Consider the following 8987-nt stretch of genomic DNA (forward strand, 5'->3'; position numbering starts at 1 on the left):
TGATTACATACAGTATATTGTGGAATGTCCATGAAACAAGTTAGCTCCTGTTATCACACAGCAGCTACACAGTTGTTCACTCACCAGACATCTCATCTCATCATCTCTAGCCGCTTTATCCTGTTCTACAGGGTCGCAGGCAAGCTGGAGCCTATCCCAGCTGACCACGGGCGAAAGGCGGGGTACACCCTGGACAAGTCGCCAGGTCATCACAGGGCTGACACAGACACAGACAACCATTCACACTCACATTCACACCTACGGTCAATTTAGAGTCACCAGTTAACCTAACCTGCATGTCTTTGGACTGTGGGGGAAACCGGAGCACCCGGAGGAAACCCATGCGGACACGGGGAGAACATGCAAACTCCGCACAGAAAGGCCCTCGCCGGCCACGGGGCTCAAACCCGGACCTTCTTGCTGTTAGGCGACAGCGCTAACCACTACACCACCGTGCCGCCCCCTCACCAGACATATTTTTTTAATTCTCATTCTTGAATTTAATAATAATAATAATACATGCAGCTTGTCATAACAGAGCCTGGAAAGTGCAAAAAGTGCAAAAACGTAAGTCTGTATGTTGTATTATAATTAATAAACAAATATACTGTATGTTTAAAATAATGAAATCAATTGGACTAGAATTCGTCACAATTTAAAAATCCATAAATTTCCAGTATGATTCAACTCAGGGGATTGGCTAGGCCATGCAAGGCCTTCTTGACTTATTTGTGCTGTATATTTGGGGCCTTTGGGTTTGTTTGTTTGTTTGTTTGTTTGTTTGTTTGTTTGTTTGTTTTTTAAATGAACATCTTTTCCCCACATTCAGTTTTCTGCCTTATTTTACTCAAATATTTCCTGCTACTTTGCTCCATTTTTGTTTCTTTCGATGATGTGTAATGCCCCAGTACTGTTTGCAGAGAAGCAGCAACACTTTGTGGTGATCTGACCTCCAGACTATTTTTTGTTTCGTCTGACCAGAGTATATTGTTCCAACAGAGAGCTGATTTGTCTAAATGTTTTTAAACATGTACCTCTGTACTTCTTTTTTAACAGAGGAGTTTTGCATGAGTGAGGTGTAGGAATGGAGATGATTGTGATGAAATGTAATTGGTTATTGTTCTCTGTGTAACTGTTGTTCCTGCTGATTTCAGGTCTAGGGAAGATTTTTGTGACATTTTTAATTAATAGTATATGTCACTCTATAAATCAATACATCCAAAAATATAATTTACAATAAACACATCGATTATCTGTAGCTGCTTATCCTGTACAGAGTCGCAAGCAAGCTGGAGCTGACTCTGGGTGAGAGGCAGGGTACACCCTGGACAAGTCACCAGGTCGGCGCAGGACTAACACATAGAGACAAATAACCATTCCCACTCACACCTATGGTCAATTTAGAGCCTGACCTGCATATCTTTGGACTGTGGGGGAAACCCACACAGACACGGGGAGAACATGCAAACTCCACACAGAAAGGCCCCCCATCAGCCACTGGGCTCGAACCCAGAACCTTCTTGCTGTGAGATGACAGTGCTAACCACTGTACCACCATCTGTCCATCTATCATCTGTAGCTGCTTATCCTGTTCTACAGGGTTGCAGATGAGCTGGAGCCTATCCCAGTTGACTATGGGCGAGAGGCAGGGTACACCCCAGGGTGACAAGTCACCAGGTCATCGCAGGGCTGACACGGAGACAAACAACCATTCACATTCACACCTACGGTCAATTTAGAGCCACCAATTAGCCTAATCTGTGGGGGAAACCGGAGCACCCAGAGGAAACCCACGCAGACACGGGGAGAACATGCAAACTCCACACAGAAAGGCCCCCATGGGCCACTGGGCTCGAACCCAGGACCTTCTTGCTGTGAGGTGACAGTGCTAACCACTACACCACCGTGAACGAATCATTCATTTAGATAACTTATTCCCAAGTCATACAAAAGATGAGCGAATCGTTCACGAACGACATCACTACCCCAGTCTGCTGAAGTTATGGTTATTCTTGTACTACCAGAAAAAGGAATAAACTTAACCTTACTCTAATTACCAAAACACTGTATAACATGATGAGACAGGGATTTATTAGGATTGTTAATTTGCATATTAACCATTTTGTGCTCTCCTTTTAAGTCCATCTACTGCTTCCTGTAGCATATAGCGGCTCTAATCCATTTTGTCTGTGATTGCAGGTCCACAATTTGGCCACGCCACTGTGCTTTTACTGACCAATCAGAACAGCCCTGATTTGCATATTAGAATCCTTCAACCCTTTAATCTAATCTCCAGTTTATCTTTCAATATGTCCTTCATTAAATGTCTCAGTAACTCATGAAATATAAATTGAAATCTCATCTCATTATCTCTAGCTGCTTTATCCTGTTCTACAGGCAAGCTGGAGCCTATCCCAGCTGACTACGGGCGAAAGGCAGGGTACACCCTGGACAAGTCGCCAGGTCATCACAGGGCTGACACATAGACACAGACAACCATTCATACCTACGGTCAATTTAGAGTCACCAGTTAACCTAACCTGCATGTCTTTGGACTGTGGGGGAAACCGGAGCAAACCCACATGGGCAACATGCAAACTCCACACAGAAAGGCCCTTGCCGGCCACGGGGCTCAAACCTGGACCTTCTTGCTGTGAGGCGACAGCGCTAACCACTACACCACTGTGCCACCCCTAAATTGAAGTCGGTTGTGTAATAATAAACTGAAAGATTTATTGATACATTTATTATATGGATATCTAAAAACCCAAGAGAACCGTTCTTTCAATATATAAAAACTCATGCAGGCACAAGAAGAACATACAAACTCCACACAGAAATGACCCAGTCAACCACTGGGCTTGAACCCAGAACCTTCTTGCTGTGAGGCAACAGCACTAACCACTGCACCACCAGAGAGAAACCAGCAGTCACTTGAAAAGAATTGCAGGAAGCTTTTTGGTGACGTTTTCCTCACAGGTCGTCCTGCAACTCCTTTCAAGTGACTGCTGATTTCTCTCGGGTGGCACACTGGCAGGTGGTACAGTGGTTAGCGCTGTTGCCTCATAGCAAGAAGGTTCCGGGTTCAAGTCCAGTGGTCAACTAGGTCATTTCTGTGTGGAGTTTGTATGTTCTTCTTGTGCATGTGTGGGTTTCCTCTGGGTGCTCCAGTTTCCTTCCCCACTTCAAAGACATGCAGATTAGGTTGACTGACTATTCTAAATTGCCCATAGGTGTGTATGTGTACCTGCCACCAGATGAGGGTTTGGGTCCCTCTGGTGTGCTATAATCACCCTATAATCATGGACGCTAGTGGCCCCTCAGCGGCAGCACGGTGGTGTAGTGGTTAGCACTGTTGCCTCACAGCAAGAAGGTCCTGGGTTTGAGCCCAGCGGCTGGCGAGGGCCTTTCTGTGTAGAGTTTGCTTGTTCTCCCTGTGGGTTTCCTTTGGGTGCCCCGGTTTCCCCCACAGTCCAAAGACATGCAGGTTAGGCTAACTGTTGACTCTAAATTGACCGTGAGTGTGAATGGTTGTTTGTCTCTATGCGTCAGCCCTGCGATAACCTGGCGAATATGGCCTCTTGCCCATAGTCAGCTGGGATAGGCTCCAGCTTGCCTGCAACCCTGTAGAACAGGATAAGTGGCTACAGATAATGGATGGATGGATAGTGACCCCTCAGCTATGAGGATGGTGATAGACATTTGCTTAAAGAATAGTGTATCTGAGAACTTTAGGAAGCTCTCTTTCAACTTGATTACTGCATATTGTATTTTATCTTCCCAAAAATGTCAACGTCTTTTGTCATGACATCAGGTGCAATTTGTACATGGACTTTTTTTTTGCAGCATTTAGGTCTAAAACTTGATTTATTTTATGTAACTTTTAAACACTGTATATATTTGAATATGGTGCCTGAATACTTGATCAATTTACAACCTCAAATCAGAAAAAGTTTAGACAGTATACTGAAATTAAAACTGAAAACAAGGATTTGTAAATAATCTGTATTGCACTCAAAACAATACAATAGCACATCATTTGCTGTCTTACCTGATGAAGTTTGTTTTTTGCAAAATAAATACTTACAGTGGTGCTTGAAAGTTTGTGAACCCTTTAGAATTTTCTATATTTCTGCATAAATATGACCTAAAACAACATCAGATTTTCACACAAGTCCTAAAAGTAGATAAAGAGAACCCAGTTAAACAAATGAGACAAAAATGTTATACTTGGTCATTTATTTATTGAGGAAAATGATCCAATATTACATATCTGTGAGTGGCAAAAGTATGTGAACCTTTGCTTTCAGTATCTGGTGTGACCCCCTTGTGCAGCAATAACTGCAACTAAACGTTTCCGGTGACTGTTGATCAGTCCTGCACACCGGCTTGGAGGAATTTTAGCCCATTCCTCCGTACAGAACAGCTTCAACTCTGGGATGTTGGTGGGTTTCCTCACATGAACTGCTCGCTTCAGGTCCTTCCACAACATTTCGATTGGATTAAGGTCAGGACTTTGACTTGGCCGTTCCAAAACGTTAACTTTATTCTTCTTTAACCATTCTTTGGTAGAACGACTTGTGTGCTTAGGGTCGTTGTCTTGCTGCATGACCCACCTTCTCTTGAGATTCAGTTCATGGACAGATGTCCTGACATTTTCCTTTAGAATTCACTGGTATAATTCAGAATTCATTGAATTCCCTCCATTTGTACACAATCTGTCTGACTGTGGATTGGTGGAGTCCAAACTCTTTAGAGATGGTTTTGTAACCTTTTCCAGCCTGATGAGCATCAACAACGCTTTTTCTGAGGTCCTCAGAAATCTCCTTTGTTTCGTGCCATGATACACTTCCACAAACATGTGTTGTGAAGATCAGACTTTGATAGATCCCTGTTCTTTAAATAAAACAGGGTGTCCACTCACACCTGACTGTCATCCCATTGATTGAAAACACCTGACTCTAATTTCACCTTCAAATTAACTGCTAATCCTAGAGGTTCACATACTTTTGCCACTCACAGATATGTAATATTGGATCATTTTCCTCAATAAACAAATGACCAAGTATAATATTTTTGTCTCATTTGTTTAACTGGGTTCTCTTTATCTACTTTTAGGACTTGTGTGAAAATCTGATGATGTTTTAGGTCATATTTATGCAGAAATATAGAACATTCTAAAGGGTTCACAAACTTTTAAGCACCTCTGTACAGTATGTTAATTTTGAATCTTGCAACTCATTTCAAAAAAAGTTGGGACAGTAAAGCATTTACCACTTTAATGTTGCCATTCCTTCTCACAACACTTACTGTAAATGACATTTAGGGACTGAAGACACCAAGTAATAAAGTGTTTCAGGTGTTATTTTTCCCATTTTCCCCTGCAAAAGTTGTGCAACAGTACAAGGGCTTTGCATCATTTTTTTTGTTTCAAAATTCACCACACATTCTGGCGCGGATTTAAGGGGGGGCACTCCCTGGTCCCCCAAAAAAAAGAATAAATAAAAAGTTATAGTAGGCTACACAGCTACTTGGAATTGTGACTTGATTGTATTGCAGATACCTAGATATCCCCACCATTTTTCAATTAATAAGATTTAAAAAATAAACAAAATAAATCATTATGTGGTTTTGAGCTGAAGAGTTTATGGTATAAATTTATATTTAACAGGTCCTAGCATAGGCTAGCTTAGTGAAAAGTGAGCTGGGCAAGTCCTGCTGGATTTTAACAGGGCATGGGAACTTTGTGCATTGCCATAATAACGTACTGTATTCCCAGACTGCACTGTAGACTACAGTGCTCAGTGTAAATGAGTACACCCCCTGTGAAAAGTAACATTTTAAACAATATCTCAATGAACACAAACAATTTCCAAAATGTTGACAAGACAAAGTTTAATATAGCATCTATTTAACTTATAATGTGAAAGTAAGGTTAATAATATAAACTTAGATTACACATTTTTCAGTTTTACTCAAATTAGGGTGGTGCAAAAATGAGTACACCCCACAACAAAAACTACTACATCTAGTACTTTGTATGGCCTCCATGAATTTTAATGACAGCACCAAGTCTTCGAGGCATGGAATGAACAAGTTGGCGACATTTTGCAACATCAATCTTTACGTGTGTGTAAGCCTGCTGCAGCATCTTATCATTTTGGCTTCTGAACATGCGTGTAAAGCCTCACTCACAACCCGCCGTACGGGCTGCTACGGGCGGCCTACGGTAAAAAATTTGGCAAAACTGTGCTTGAGACTTGCGTGACACTTGGATGTGTTCAGCGCTGTAGAAGGTTGCAGACTGCCCATGGAGACTTTTGGTCCTGCACATGCAAATTCTACGGGTCTTGCGACAAATCAAGAATGCTTACACTATGTACAGAACCCGTACTCCTTTTGTACACCTGAACCAAGTCAGCAGCATGGTTAGTAGGGGCTTTTTGCAATGACAGTAAGGGTAGCATCTCACTGGGCTGCGACAGCCTGCGACTAGTTGGAGACACAACAATTGCGATAAAATATGCAAATTAGCGACAATTTTCACTTGGAATCACACTGAATTGATATTTGCATATTTTACTGCAATTGTTGTGTCTCCAACTAGTCGCAGGCTGTCGTAGCCCGGCTTTCCCTCGGCAGGCAGGGAAGTAGAGGAAGCCTCACAGAAACTGACTTGAGAAGGGTTCGCGACGGCTTTGCGACACCAGCGACGCATTTGTGGCTATTTTGAGAGAAATTTTGTCACACTAATTTTTTGAACATGTTCAAAATTTCAGCGACGAAGGAGCGACACTTTGCGACTCATGCGAGGAAATTGAGAAGCCCCGCGAATGTTTCAAGACACTTTTGAAACACTCTCGCGAATGACGTTTGCAATTTGTCGCAAGCTGTCGCAGTCCAGTGAGATACTGGCTTATCTCACTGGGCTGCAACAGCCTGCGACTAGTTGGAGACACAACAATTGCGGTAAAATATGCAAATATCAATTCAATGTGATTCCAAGTGAAAATTGTTGCTAATTCGTATATTTTATCGCAATTGTTGTGTCTCCAACTAGTCGCAGGCTGTCGCAGCCCAGTATGATACTACCCTTACTGTCATTGCAAAAAGCCCCTACTAGCCGTGCTGCTGAATTGGTTCAGGTGTACAAAAGGAGTACGGGTTCTATACGTAGTGCAAGCATTCTTGATTTGTCGCAAGACCCGTAGAATTTGCATGTGCAGGACCAAAAGTCTCCACGGGCAGTCTGCGACCTTCTATGGCACTGAACACACGCAAGTGTCACGCAAGTCTCAAGCACGGCTTTGCCAAATTTTTTACCGTAGGCTGCCCGTAGCAGCCCATCCGGCGGGTTGTGAATGAGGCTTTACACGCATGTTCAAAAGCCAAAATGATAAGATGCTGCAGCAGGCTTACACACACACATCGGCTGTCTGGCTACTGCTCGTATTCAGTAATAGGGTATCCCTGTACTTACTATACCATGTGTGTACATGGTAGACATGCCATTTTGGTTGAGCCTCACTTTGATTTTTATGACAGCGCCTGGATAGGTCAGTGAGAGATGCTGATTTTTGCAACGGCTCTGAAGAAAATCTGCTTGAAATCCCCTGAGTCTTGGGAACTAAGACTTATTATAGGACTTGTTCACATGCAACTCACACAATCATTGTACAGTTATCTCTGTCTGTTAGACTAAGCAGATTGCAGTTACTGACTTTGTATTATGGACATGCAACTCTTGCAGTCTTTGTTTATAGTTATCTTGGTATTAAGCTCTGTTTTAAGTGGTCACTTACCTCAGTTCACCTGGGTATATTCACTGTCTTATACAGTGCTCAGTGTAAATGAGTACACCCCCTTTGAAAAGTAACATTTTAAACAATATCTCAATGAACACAAACTTCCAAAATGTTGACAAAAGTTTAATATAACATCTGTTTAAATTATAACGTGAAAGTAAGGTTAATAATATAACTTAGATTACACATTTTTCAGTTTTACTCAAATTAGGGTGGTGCAAAAAATGAGTACACCCCACTGAAAGTCTCTGGAGCAAAGCTAAATTGTAGACTACAACTGTCTAATTTAACAAGAATACAAATCACAGGTGAGTCTAATTAGTCATTACACAGGTGTCCAGCAGACAGTTGACTATAAAAGGGTGTTACTTAAAGAAAACCCCTTCCCATTTCATGCTGTCAGCAATGGCACCACATGGAAGAGAAATGACAAGACCTCATCTCATCTCATTATCTCTAGCCACTTTATCCTGTTCTACAGGGTCGCAGGCAAGCTGGAGCCTATCCCAGCTGACTACGGGCGAAAGGCGGGGTACACCCTGGACAAGTCGCCAGGTCATCACAGGGCTGACACATAGACACAGACAACCATTCACACTCACATTCACACCTACGGTCAATTTAGAGTCACCAGTTAACCTAACCTGCATGTCTTTGGACTGTGGGGGAAACCGGAGCACCCGGAGGAAACCCACGCGGACACGGGGAGAACATGCAAACTCCACACAGAAAGGCCCTCGACGGCTGCTGGGTTCGAATCCAGAACCTTCTTGCTGTGAGGCGACCGTGCTAACCACTGCACCACCGTGCCGCCCATGACAAGACCTGACAAAGAAAATAATTTCTTTACACTACAAAGGTGAAGGCTACAAGAAGATCAGCAAAGCTTTACTTATCAGTCAGAATACTGTAGCAAAAGTAGTACAAAAATTTAAGAAAGATGGAACTGCAACCATCTCACAGAGACGTCCAGGTCATCCACGGAAGTTAACACCTCGACAGGAGCGTCTTCTGATGAGAAGGGTTGAAGAAAATCGGCATGCAAGTTCACTGCAGTTATCTAAAGAAGTAGAAAGCCAAACTGGGGTGACTATTTCCTGTGACACAATACGGCATACACTGCAAAGGAATGGCATGCATGGATGCCATCCACGAAAGAAGCCTCTCCTAAAGCCCAGGCAC

This window comes from Neoarius graeffei, chromosome 26, assembly GCF_027579695.1.
Source record: "Neoarius graeffei isolate fNeoGra1 chromosome 26, fNeoGra1.pri, whole genome shotgun sequence".
In the NCBI taxonomy this organism is placed as follows: domain Eukaryota; kingdom Metazoa; phylum Chordata; class Actinopteri; order Siluriformes; family Ariidae; genus Neoarius; species Neoarius graeffei.